This window comes from Diprion similis, chromosome 2, assembly GCF_021155765.1.
Source record: "Diprion similis isolate iyDipSimi1 chromosome 2, iyDipSimi1.1, whole genome shotgun sequence".
NCBI classification, from domain to species: Eukaryota; Metazoa; Arthropoda; class Insecta; order Hymenoptera; family Diprionidae; genus Diprion; species Diprion similis.
This window is the reverse complement of record NC_060106.1, coordinates 1,533,608-1,547,506: the sequence shown is the minus strand read 5'-3', so window position 1 is coordinate 1,547,506 and position 13,899 is coordinate 1,533,608. Positions and strand designations below refer to the sequence as shown.

The window sequence follows — 13,899 nt, the reverse complement described above, 5'->3', positions numbered from 1 at the left end:
GCAATCGGTACGCTAGGCAGGTAAGAAACGTTAAAAACTTTGACCGTCATTTTCTCGGAAACGATTGAGTGTCTACGGATAAGCCGAGACACGTGTCCACTTATTTTGACCCCTCTTCCACTGAGCGGAGTTTCAGGGAAATCGGAGGATTCCACCTGATAAGTTCTCCATCAGCTATGCTTTATTGGCAGTGGCGAGTTCTCACAATTGAAAGAACCGTGCATCACTTTTTCCCCCTCTCTCACCTCACAATGAGGGGTATACATATATATATATATATATATATATATATATATATATATATATATATAATGCTCTTTATTTCCCTATACAGGGGTACAGCTTTTGCGGACTTCCGTTCCGCTTACATAATCCTTACCCTAAACCTTGATCCTACTTCACAATATTTTACAAAATCTTTTCGTTTAACACTCGTTTCCCATACGCTCCTCTTACTCATCTATTACACACACTCATTTTCATTTGGCGGATAAAAGAAAATTTCAAAAGAAAACCACCATTACCCACTCTCTCTCTCTCTCTCTCTCTCTCTCTCTCTCTCTCTCTCTCTCTCTCTCTCTCTCTCTCTCTCTCATTCCTCCATCCATCCCCACACACATCCAGACCTCCGTTTCCGCTGCACCATTCTACCTCCACGCTCTTCATCCCTCCTTCAATTCCCCTTTCGACCTTCCTATCTTCTTTATCCATTCGTCCCGTTGTCTCTCCCCACCTAAAACTTCTTTCCTCATCTCCTGCCATCCCCGTTCCCTACCTCACCCTGAACAAATCTCCCAAACGTGTTCCTACGTCTCCTCCCCCGTCCCACATATGCCGCGCACCCTACTTTCTTCCTTTTCCCAATATCTCCCTCCCTTCAGTGCATCTCCTAGTCTGAACCTCGCTACCCTACTCCATCTTTCCTCACTCCACCCCTTTCTTAAATACCCTGGCACTCCCTGTCCCTTTATTGTATTTCTTGTTGCTTTCCGACTCTACTATTCTTTCTCACTGCTCGTTTTCTTGCTTCTTTCTCTCTACACTTACTAAATCCTCCCCCCTCATTTCCCCTTCTTCCCATTTCCTTACCACCTCACCTATCTCCCACCCTCTACTTTCATAGAATTCTTTCCTCTCCGCTTCCCACCCTGCCATGTCCTGCCTGCCCTTGCCCTCTTTCTCATTTCTACTCTACACCTCCTCACCAGTCCCCCCCCCCCCTCTACCACCTTCCTCTGGTCTTTTCTCATACTTCTACGCCCTCAATGAGGGGTTATAACCCAATCATTTATCGGCTACACGCCATTCGAGGTGCAACCGAGCTGAGTACACTCTCTCTTGCCGTTCCAACGCAGGCATACTGAGTATTTCATACCGGGTATCCTGATCGAATAGAAATACTACTCACCGTGGTGATGGAGACGCACCGAGCAAATTGTGCAAAGTGCCTACGCTGAGTATGGATTTGCCAGCCTTTTAAATTAAACCATATTTACGCCAAGTAAAAGGCACCATGCTGCTTAGATTGGTTTTATGATATGTTAACATGCACGTTGATTGGCTAATTTATTCTGAAAAAGATGACTCGATAATTTGTTTTTGTTGTAAATTATTCAACAATTCGGGTAGTAGCCTTGGTACGCATGGATTTTCGGACTAGAAAAATTGATCAGGAGTTATAGCAACAAAGATGGGTTTACAAAACCAAAAAATGCAGACTCACTATCTTGGCAAAAATACACAAAACGAACTTATAGAATTGATATCTAATCACATAAAAGACACAATAGTCGAAGTGTGTTGAAGGTAAAATACTGAACAATCATTTTAGATTGGACCCCTGATAGCAGTCACACGGAACGAATTTTCATTGTTATTCGGTTTGTCACTTGTCAGATAGACAAGGATGTGGCAATCCAAGAACGGTCCCTTGGTTTTGTACCAATACATGACACAACTGGAGAAGGTTTGACAGATTTATTGCTAAACGAATTAAGGAAACTAAACATTTAGGTACAGAATATGAGGGATCAGGGGTACGTCAATGGGTCGAATATGCGTAGCAAGCATTCAGGTGTACAGAACAGAATTCGAAACATAAATCCACGAGCTTTTTTCATTCGTTGTGCTGCTCATTCGGTAAATTCAGTAGTAAACGATGCTGTCAAAGTATCAACGGAAATTATTGGTTTCTTTTCTCTTGTTCAAGAATTTTACAACTTCTTTTTGGCCTCGACGAAAAGGTGGGATAGCTTAAAGAAACAGGTTACCAGACTGACATTGAAACTTCTTAGTGAAACTAGGTGGGAAAGTCGAGTTAACGCACTCAAACATTTGAGATGTCTAATTGGAGAAGTATACGACACATTATACGAAATTTGCAATGACATTAATAATGATACCGCTACGAGATTTAAAACCGAATGTTTGACCTCGAAAACAAAAGATTTCAGATTCCTTTGTCTGCTATTTTTCTGGTACGATATTCTTCTTAAAGTAAATGGAAGCAGAAAATTATTTCAGAGCCTAAAAATTGATGTAAAAACTGCCGTGACGTCTCGTGAGCGAATCAAATCATATTTTGTAGAACGCAGAATATAGGGTGGACTCGATAAACTCATTGCAGATGCTGAAAAACTTGCACAAAATTTAGAAGTTGAACCAATCTTCGCACCGGTAAGCTATGTTCGAAGACGACAAAAACGCACTCAGTTTGAGTATGAGCAACCCGATGAAGTGATAAATAACCTTGAAGACATATTTCGTGTGAATTGTTTTATAAGGCTCTGGATCAACCAATAGCATGTATAGATGAACGATTCGAACAGCTAACGGAATACAGCAATTACTTCAGCTTCCTATATGACTTTCAAAAGATGAAAGAAATAGGTAGAGAAACATTGTTCAAGCCTTGTAAAGACGAACTGTGAGGTATGTGTGTAAAGGTGTACGCAACCTTGTATATATCATGTTATACTATGTGACGGGTCTGTTGTCCGTCTTGTCCGTCTGCGTCTCTACGTCTGTCGTCAACAATGGCTAAGAGAGCACACACGCTTCAGATTTGCTCGACTGTAATAACTTACTTACTACAATAAAATTATAATAGTAAATGCATTGTGTTTTAATGTGGAAACACAACACGAACAAATCGTACTGAGTTACCAAAGCGACTGCGACCTCGGTGGTATCATCATGAGTGACGAGCTACGTGCCTTGCTACAACATTTGGACTCAGAATTGTTCGCTACACCAATCAAAGTGCTAAATTACATACATACAAATGGTATGGCCCCCATTCATCCAAACGTTTTCATCGCTCTGCGTATATTTCTTACTTTACGGGTCATTGTAGTATCCACAGAGAGATTATTTTCCAAATCAAAATTGATAAAAAAAACTATCTGCGGTCAACAATAGATAACGACGTCTGTCTGGACTTGGAATAATTTCGATAGAGTAAGAAATAATGGAGTCACCGTCAAATGACGATTTGATAAATGAGTTTGCGTCGTCAGAGTGTCGACGGTGGAAGATGTAAGTCTTGAGGATTAAGAGAAAAAAAGTCTACTTGTATATTTCACCACATTTCATGTTTTATGTTAAGCTATCACATCCAAAAAACGACGTATTGTTTGAAGGATATAAATTATTAGTATTTATAACACCCTTTAAAAAAGCCGACTATTTGACTTTCATATTAGGATCTTGAAGATTGATTGAGGTCAGCTGTATAATAGGGACAGCCATACACCGGACTACTTCGGGCGGGCAAATATCTGAAGCCGGCACTGTGCAGCATACACAACTCTACAAAATGGACAGGCTAAAACAAAAAATTGACCGATTATGGAAAGTGCACAGGCAACATTACACGCCACAAACCTTCCAAGATACTTGTATGCTAAAGCTGTGGCTTCAGCTGTTATATTTTATTGAAACGGACGACATGAACGCAAACCAAAGATACCACAGCTGACGAGATGTGAACAAGAAAGATACCATGCCTGTCGCATATCGAGGTTTTTGGATCGGATGCGTTTGTACATGTACCAGATCAACTATGGACCAAGTAGGATCTGAGGGCGCAGAAGTTGATGCTGATGGATTACGAATCTGACTCGACTAATTATCGCCTGTTCTATTCAGTGAGAAAGAAAACAAAAGTGTAAAGAAATGTTATTTGCAATAAGAACGGCAGTCAAGTAAATCAGTCTTTTCAGTCGCAAGTGCTCTTCCCTCTCGAATATCTTACAAATAACACGGAAGCAAATGAAGTTGCTGGAGCTGATGGAGTTACTTCTCACGAAGCAGTGGAGAAAGAAGTTTTCCACGAAGCTCAAGATGTGCAAAATGCTGACCAAGGTGAACATCAGCAAAGAGAAGATAGAAGGCAACTCCGCGACAGAGAATCAATAAAGCGAACGGCAAGGTATGAGGTGCACGTAACCGAAAGTGCAGAACCATACACTTTCCAAGAAGCAACAACATCCCCGGATGCAGACAAACGGATGCAAGCGATTGAAGATGAATTGAAAGCGCACGAAATATATGGTACATTGACAATTGTACCTGCCGACGACCATAAAGAATCCATTGATCTAAAGGGTATTCAAGGTAAAGAGGAATTAAACCGGAATGACTGGACGCGGATTTCTACAGCAATCCGGGCGTGATTATTAGGAAACTTTTTCGCTGATTGTGCGTAACGATTCTATGCGGAAGTGATATATAAGAATCTCGGATAGTGCAGTTTGACGTGAAAGCCGCATTTTTCGACAGCTGGATGAAAAGGGCCTGAAGGTCTGAGTGTACAGAGTGAACAAGGACCTGTTGTATGTAAACGTGTAAACGCCCTGTATGGCCCGACACAGGCATCCAGCTCTTGGAACCGAGACTTCAAATACTTGTCAACGTATTTTGATTTCAGGGAGCACAATGCTGGTAAATGTATTTTTATAGGAGAGATAGATGAAAAAAAGTATATCAAGCATTATATGTCGATGATGGTTTAATAGCGGCAAGAAATCATTATGCGATAGATAAAGTTCTGAGCACATTAAAAAGAATCTCTCAGAATAACTTCGGGAGAGCCGGAACACTTGTGGGACTACAAATTAAGCGCAATAGAAAAACTGGTGACGTAATGCGTTTGTATCATGCTGCTTACATTTAAAAAATTATTGAGAGGTTCAGGATGTCAGATGCTAAAATTTTTGTTGCGGGATTGGGAAGTTGCATATGGTTTCAAGGCAATAATTAATGAGACGAATAATAGATACATTCTGAGAGTGGGTTTTATTCTTACTTGACGGCGTGGTATTCGTAGCGCGACTGACAAAAGAACAGAAGAGAACATAAACAGGAAGTGGCCCTAGTGTTACACGCGAGAAGCGCCATTCCTACTTATCGACCTTATCGACATAGATGTAGACGCGGCTATATTTAAATTTCAAGAGTGACTTACAACAATTTTAGAAACTCCTGCCGATCCTCATCTGATACTAGAGCCAGTGACCAATGATGTTCCTAAATTGGACGCGCCTTTAGGAAAAACCGTGAAATCCTTGTTATTCATACCTACGGTATCTCGTCCAGATATTTCGTATGCACTTAATTTAGTCAGTAGATTTCTTAGTAATTACGATGCTAGCTATCGGTAGGTGGCTGAAAGAATTATACGCTACTTCAGAGGTACAATTGATTTAGGCATTGTATTAGGTACTAGATCACGCAAGTGATCTCGAAACCACGTGATCATCTACCGGGCATTTTTTTCACTTTGATTGAACTCAGATTATGAATAAAGATATTGCTGTACGGTTTGTTAGGGTTAATAAATACACTATTGAAACACATTGAAAGAAATTGTTATATATTTTATGCACTTTTAACATACAAAAACACCCTTCGAAAAGACCACCTTGATTAGTAGGTGGGTCAGCGTTGATGTTGAAATTTCAAAAACGGGCCATCTAAAACAGAAAAATTTTGAATTTATAGGTTCAGAATTTGATTCTACACACAAGATTAACAAAATGGCGGCAAAAAAGGAAGACAAAAATTGCATGTTTTTTCACTGCATTTTGTGAAAAAAAACAGTAAAAATCAGAACTTTTAAATAATTCCAGTTCCGTCGGTTATTCGTGATATATTAAACCTACAAATTCAAAATTTCAATACCAGTGCTAACCTTCATACCAATCGAGGCATTGTATTCAAATGGTGTTTTCGTATGTTAAAAGTGCATAAAATATATAATAAAATTTTTTCAAACGTATTTCAAAATTGTATTTATCAAGTCTAACAATCCCAAACAAATTATTCATAAGCTCATAAAAAATTCATAAAACAGCTTTTTTTTCTAGTGCCCAAAGTAGAATCCTGCCTGAATATGTTTCCGCTGCCATCGCTACCAAAGAGTTTATATGGTTAGCCCTTATGTGCGCAGCCAGCTTTTACCACATTAATTCGCACCCAGGATACCCGGGTACCCATATCTAGTTTTATTATTTTTTGAGTTCAAATGTGAATGGAACCATCCAAAATCGATTCACTTTATCAAATAAACATAAATAAAAAGTATTTGAGCTATTTTCAAGCCTTATAAGACAGTTCAGTTAACGCAAAGGGAAATCGGAGCAGAGGTTCCGAGCGCTCTGCAAGCAGCGCGCGGTAAGTTTTGATCTGTAGCATGGCTTTATTTTTTTTTTATCAACTTGTGTCACCTCATTAAAACATTTATCAATATCAAAACTTATTTCCAGGTGACTAAATCATTTGTCGTCTATAAGTGGGTAGCCGAGTATCCAGATGCTCCCTGCGGCTACATGTTTTCAACCCCTATATTTTTATAGATAGAGAATTTTTTTTTATGTTTGTATACGGAAACAGCTTCTGAATAAGTTGAATCGCGAGGATCAGGTGGCTTAAATTGAGAAAAAAATAATTTTAGAAAGATGTTTAATGAGTGATCTCAATTCAGAACGTAATAGGGCGAGTGAACTCTATGTGAACGATCAAAGTGCAATAAAGCTAACAAAGAATCCTGAGTTTCACAAGCTCACGAAACATATTGATAAAAGACATCATTATATTGAAGAGAAAGTAGAGAGTGGAGAACTGATTGTCAAGTACATTCCTTTGGAACCGCAGCTAGCCGGTAGGTTTACTAAAGCCTTACCGTGAGAGATATTCTGTAAAATATGTGAATAATTGAATATTGTTTAAACAACCAAATACTCAAACGGAGGAAATCTTAGATTCAAGAAGTAGTATAGCATTACCGGTTCTAGACACAAATCCCCACATTACTGGCACATTTCGCAGACGCAAACCCTTTCTAAAACGTTTAAGGGGTAGAGAGCTATCCCCACTCTGACTGATTATCGATCGTCGGAAAAAAATCCTGTAAATTACCATGGTTTTTACCCTCGTGAGATAAATCACGCTCTACGTTACCATGCGCATTCTCTGAAATACGCTGTGTGTTACCATAGTTTTTACCCTTACCAGATAAATCGCGCGCTAAGTTACCATGCTCATCGAGCAGGGTCGAGAAACCGAGCGCAACCGCGAACGGTTAACCGTTTAACCTCGAAACCTTGCAGGTTGAGCTTCGAGAAGGTTCCTTCATCGTGAGTCAGCTTCGGGAAGATTCTTCCATCCCTCTGACGATCGAGAGGTTTCGAGAGGGCCTCAACGTTGGGGGGCATGCAACGATCCTGAACAAATTTTCGGAATTTAGGCTGACAAAAAATTCGTACTTAAATTGCGACTCGACGGTGATAACCTGTATCTCACGGGTTTCGGCGCGACGATGAATTCTGGAGAGTTCAGAAATTGGTGCTAACTCTGAAAAAACTCGTTGAAAGAAATATCCATCCTAATTAGCCGGGAAGAGGTTCTAAATTGATGCTTGATATTGATGAAAAACATTTGATTAAAAAAAAAAAACTTATGCTCACAGTTTTACACAGAATTTATAATATCGATATAAGAGAGATTACCTGTTTCTTACTCAACAGTACCATAACCATGATTTAACCAATGGGGATAAAGAATTGTTCGAGTAGACGCTGATCGACTTTTGTATTTCAGCAGAAAATTTTGTAGTATTAACACGTTTTGAGTAGCACACTTCCAGCGTAACAAGGCATGCTGCTCACATTTCACAGTAACTTCTGACATTTTGTTCAATTTTTGCAACGGTGGACAACCCAAATACATCAAATCAACAGTTTCAACTTTTTCATCCAAAATTTTCTGCAAATTTTCTCCTCCGATCCTTTTACGTAAGCTGTTGAAGCATTACGCAGTGCTAGGCATCTGATGAAGAAATCATGCAAGCTTTTCAAAAGGTAAATTACTACCTTGCCAGGATAGCCCATGATAATTACGTGACAGCCACAAATTTTCGCTTTTAAACGACCGAGTAAACAATCCCACGGTGTGTGTACGATGGTTTGAAGAGAATAATTGACGGTACAGCTTCTTTGTTGAGTGATACAACTGCCAACTCTTTTGGTGTAAAATCGGGATCCGGTCTCTTGATTCCTTGCATGGCAACTATGAACTGCATCGTGAAAAATACTGATTCGAATGCCGCCACCTTCAAGGTATTTATACCAATATTCTCGCGATTCTAGAATCTTCTCATTGATTTTGAACGATGGCATTTAAATCACTTTTTGATTTTGTAAGAATCAGCTCATGCTTCGAGTAAACGCTGATCTTGTGATAGTCCTCAGCGAAGTCCAATATCATGCTCAAGGGCATAACTACTTCGAAGATACCATCGTCATCGGTTAATTTTTTCGTTTCCTCAACATCGAGCCATCCAGCATTTTCCATAATCCAACACTGACCAGGGTTGAGCGAAGCGAAACCCTTCAGCAGACTGATCAAACAACATTTTTTCATTCAACAATCTCTACAGCGTTCAGTTTATACCGTATATCTTCGAACAAATAGCAGTTGGCATTATTGACTCAGGTTGTGATCACTGTTGCAGTACCGTCTGATTCGACTAATTTTCCAGAAATATGCAGTGAACTCTTGCTCAGTGATATTCATGAGTCCTAATGCTGAACGGTGATTCAAATCTCATCGATGTTGTTAAAAGTTAACGATTCGTACGGATTTTGTGCCTGTATTTCTTGGTGTGCGATTGATTCGTCGAAAACGGCACACGTTTGAATGCATAACCCGATCCGGGTAAAGTGGGTCGATGGAGACCCAAAACATTTTTGGTTTGTGTGATTTCTCAGGATCCAAGTAAGGGAGAAATACCTATGCCCACGTTCAAAAAATTCAATTGGCTGGGACTCTACGCGCTCGGTCACGCTTTCATAGTATGAATCTGTCTTCACAACGAGCAAGCTAACAATAAGTGCGTGTCGGGTCGCCAGCAACCCACGTGCCTTTAACTGTGGTGTGAAACCTTATATGAAGATAAGGGAACATGGTGCTTTCTCAAAGTATAAGATGAAATTACATTCTACCAAAAAAACCTTTATTTTGTTTTATCTTCATCAATTTTCACAGTAAAAAATCTACATGCTTAAGGAAAGAAATATTCATTCCTAGGTTGTTGACGATTTTCTTAAATCAATTATTTTTCTAAAGTATCAGGCAATAGAACAGTTTCGTGACGTTAATAAAGTTCATTTGCTCTCTTTATTTTTACAACAACAATTATAAAACTTACTTGGTTCTAGGTTTCTAGGAAAACGACAATACCCGAACATAGGCGATGTGACTTATGCTAAAGAGTCTTTGACTTATGCCGCGAAGGCAATCGCCAATAGACCGACAGCTCTCGACGGCATCCGAAAAAGACCGAGTTTTCGCAAACGAACACTAGCTTGACGAGACGCAGGACAAATCACACGGATAGAGAAGGGACGATGGCAATGCATCGTAACGCGCAACCACGGCGGGTATAAATACGAGTGCCGCGGAGGGCCTCATTAGTAGATGCGTTGACTGAGGATATGTATAGATGTACGGCATAGCGCCTACCTGTCTCACCGTAGATTTCATTAGCAATTGACGGGCCAAGCGCTGAAGTATCTCACCGTTTGTAACGGAGTGTCACTCGTCTGGAGGGTGTTACCGAATTTAGACTTATTTCTTAGAGAGATTCAAGCAAAGCGCACCTTTACGCACTTGGAAAATTTACGCAGTTGAGTCCACAATAGCACGGGATTTCGAGTAAACTGTAAATTCAATCAGATTATAGAGACGGAGGAAATTACACACAAACAAAATATTAGGTTGAATTCATGCAACGTTTATTTTTCTTTTTTTTTCATTTTATTTGTCTAAAAGTTATTATTCTATTTATCTTTATTTTAAAAGGAATTTCTTGTCATCTGAGCGCAATACGCAATTTGTATCATTTGACTTTAGAACACTAATTTCCATTTTTGATTGAATTTGATTTGTTAACACGTAAGATTTAGGCAATTGTCAATTTTACCAGTGTCAGTGTCACCATGCCCAAAAACTTTCAGGTTTACGGTGAAGTTTGACAGGTAGCCAAGGCAGTCCCTGGTTTACAGGTTGAGGTGCATATAAAGACCCGTTGTACACGTCGAAGACGCGGGGATGCAAAACTCCTATACCGCTCAAGCGATCAGAGTGAAACTTGGGCAATTAATGCCTTATTTTGGCAAAAAGTGGAGCGTCTTTTTACTTTGTCAAAATTTTGAAAAAAATTTCACAGATTGGTTACCACTCACAAAAATTGGCCAAATTTGCACAGTTGCACTGGATGAATCGACCTATCCTGTATGATGCCACTCGGCGGTAATGAAACACACATTTTGAGCCCAGTCCCATGAGATTTGATGGTGAAATGACGAAATGGCAGCTGATCTGGTTTTCGATTACGAAGTACACCGAAATCTCATTTTGGCGACATTTGTTACCGATATTACGCGCATGCCGGTAATGTATGCGTGTAATGTCGGTAAGAAATTACCGGCATGCATGAAAGTTCGGTAACAAATGTTGCCAAAATGAGATTTCGGTGTTCTTCGTAATCGAAAACCAGATTAGCTGCCATTTCGTCAATTCACCATCAAATCTCATGTGGGACTGGGCTCAAAATGTGTGTTTCATCACCGCCGAGTGGCATCATACCGGATAGTTCGATCAATTCAGTCTAACTGTGAAGATTTGGCCCATTTCTGTGGGTGATAACTAATCTGTAATTTTTTTTTCAAAATTTTGATAAAGCAAAAAGACGCTCCACTTTTTGTCAAAATAAGGCATTAATTGCCCAAGTTTCGCTCTGATCGCTTGAGCGGTATAGGAGTTTTGCATCCCCGCGTTTTCGAGGTGTACAACGGGTCTTTATATGCACCTTAACAGTCGAGTTGTCATCAACCCACGTCGGACAACAGGGAGGTGAATTTGTTTCACTCTTTGGCTGACAGATGGGTGCACCGGCTATCCAATGTCACCGATCAGATGACATACACCTACTTCTTATGTCTTCGATAGACCACATAAGCAAGAAAGCTATTGTGGTGTGAAGGGGAATCAAGAGAGCGTGATTGTTCATGAACAAAGGCGGCTTGGGTACAACCCAAGTCTGCATAGCTAGCATAATTTGTTTTTTTTAGGTTCAGCAAGGTCGATCTATCTTTTATCCAAATAGAGGAGGTCGGAATTAATATTAACTTCACTATAAATTGCAGCATTTACCGTAATAGAACTCACAACAGTGCGGTTTTTACACAGGCAGCAGCCTCGTAAAAACCGGATTCGTTACAAATTAGAACAAAGATAACGATTAAATTTTCTCGTTCGGTTGAAACTTGAATGTTCGATAGTCGACGTATCGGCAAATTCTACTTAGTTGTGCTGGCCACCGAAGTACTTTATCGGCAGTCGATTCTCCTCAGGAGCCTGCACCATGTTCCGGAATAAGACATCATCGCCACATAGCAGTTATGCCATCTGTGCTGAGAGGATAACGCTGCACATACCATCCACGTCGACACTACCCGTTCTCCGAATCGTGCCTGTACCCTTTGGATACTTGTGACTCGATAATTTTCAAAGACCCTCAAGCCTATTATCTCACGAGGGTAAACATCATGATAATTTGCAGGGTTTTGGTCGAATGATCGATAATCAGTCAGAGTGGGGACAACCCTCGACCCCGTGAACGTTCTAAAAAAGGGTGCATCTGGGAGCTGTGTAGGGAATGTAAGGATTTGTATCCAGAACCGGTACTGCTATACTACTTCAAGATTTCATATTCTGAAGCTGACAGACGGGCGTATAGCCTCCTTAGTGATATGCCAAGCAAACTATTCAGCACGATGTCCTTGTTCTGTCTCCTTTTTCTGAGTCAGTAAGGTACACCCTTCCATATCGGAAGACGCACTTCTGTATACTCGACTATTCTTTAATGAACATTATATTGATTATAACATAGGTATATGTGTATAGGTTCAAAGCATAAGCCAAAACAGTATTACTCAGCCACACAACAAAACTTTTTTTTTCTTATCTGAGGATGAGATACTCATATCCTTCAGCAGTTTGACTTGTTGAATCCAAATCCGTGGTCAGATTGACTCCATCAGGTCAAGATCATGGTGATTTTAAAGTCAAATTGAGAAATAATCATTTAAACAGCATAAACTACCTATCGTTTAGGTTTTAGGGGTTACTGAATCCAAATCCATGGTCAGTTTAAGTTCAACTTCAGAAAAAAATCATTCAGGTGAAGAAAATCATCATACATGTAGGTCTTAAGGTCGCTGACTCCGAATTAAAGGTCTGTTTGACTGCATCAGGTCTATTTATATAAATAGGGACCTTGCTTGTGTCAGCATCGAAGAAATATGTTATCCGCCTAAGTCCCCGGATTCTGGCGTTCATGCCGTCATGGCAGACACAGGTAAGATACCTATAAGGATGCTGGGATTCGGAAACCCAGTATCGGCATCTGGTCAGGGTGAGGAAGCGAGCCCGCAGGCGTCATCATCATGCGACCGCAGCTTTGCATTTTTACGTGACTTGGCCGATGCAGAGTATCATACTAAAAGCAAGCAGTCTGCAGATGATTCGGAATCTCACAACTGCGAGAAAAATCACGATGTTTTTTGTTATATTTTTTGTAAATTTGAAGTTGGTTCTCTGCGAAAAAAAATTGCCGCTGACATGAAAAATATATACAGTGAACTGTTTAGTTTGGAGGTAGATTAGCATAGCAACAGACGTTCAATCTTGTAAAATAAATAGATATCAATTCAGAGATTGCTCATCATGTATGGTGAGTGAAATGTCAATGATGGATGATGCTTTACCCCGCTTTAACGTCTCTTTTGGAATATCCCCATGGAATAACCTTGATCCTGACCTAATGGAGTGAAATTGACCGCGGATTTAGATTCAACGACCCGTAAAATCCGTATGGTGATTTATTCGGCTTAAACAGTTCTTTCTCAATTTGGCCTTGATCTGACCGCAGGTTTAGATTCATTAAATTCAGTAGGTCAGAATACTGTAGGATTTAATGCGATGTAGCAGTCCTACATTTACCGACCAAGTGAACTGATCAGTTTCCTTCCTATATTAAATAAACGAACGAACGGAATGGGTTGAGATTTCGACGGTGCATAGCTCTTTTGTAGCGGAATCGAGGAAGGTTACTCATATCACGCTGGGCACACGGCCGAGCGTTCCAACCAAGGAATGCTCAGCCGTAACGGCCGTGCACCCAGATGATCGCGAGAGCATATTTTACTTTTAAAATTATTGTAATCACTAGTTTTTATCTAGCGACCTCAATATTGCATGAAAACAGTCTCACGATGACGCATTTTACTCCTCATTCTTGTCGCTCTTGCGGAAAGTTCCTCAAATATGCACTCT

General features: G+C 40.1%; 1 protein-coding gene across 4 annotated transcripts in view; it reads left to right on the top strand.

The window, feature by feature from the left end:
- Positions 1-13,899, top strand: part of LOC124411800 (SET and MYND domain-containing protein 4-like) — a 63,143-nt gene that overhangs the window by 20,764 nt on the left and 28,480 nt on the right. The window lies entirely within an intron of this gene.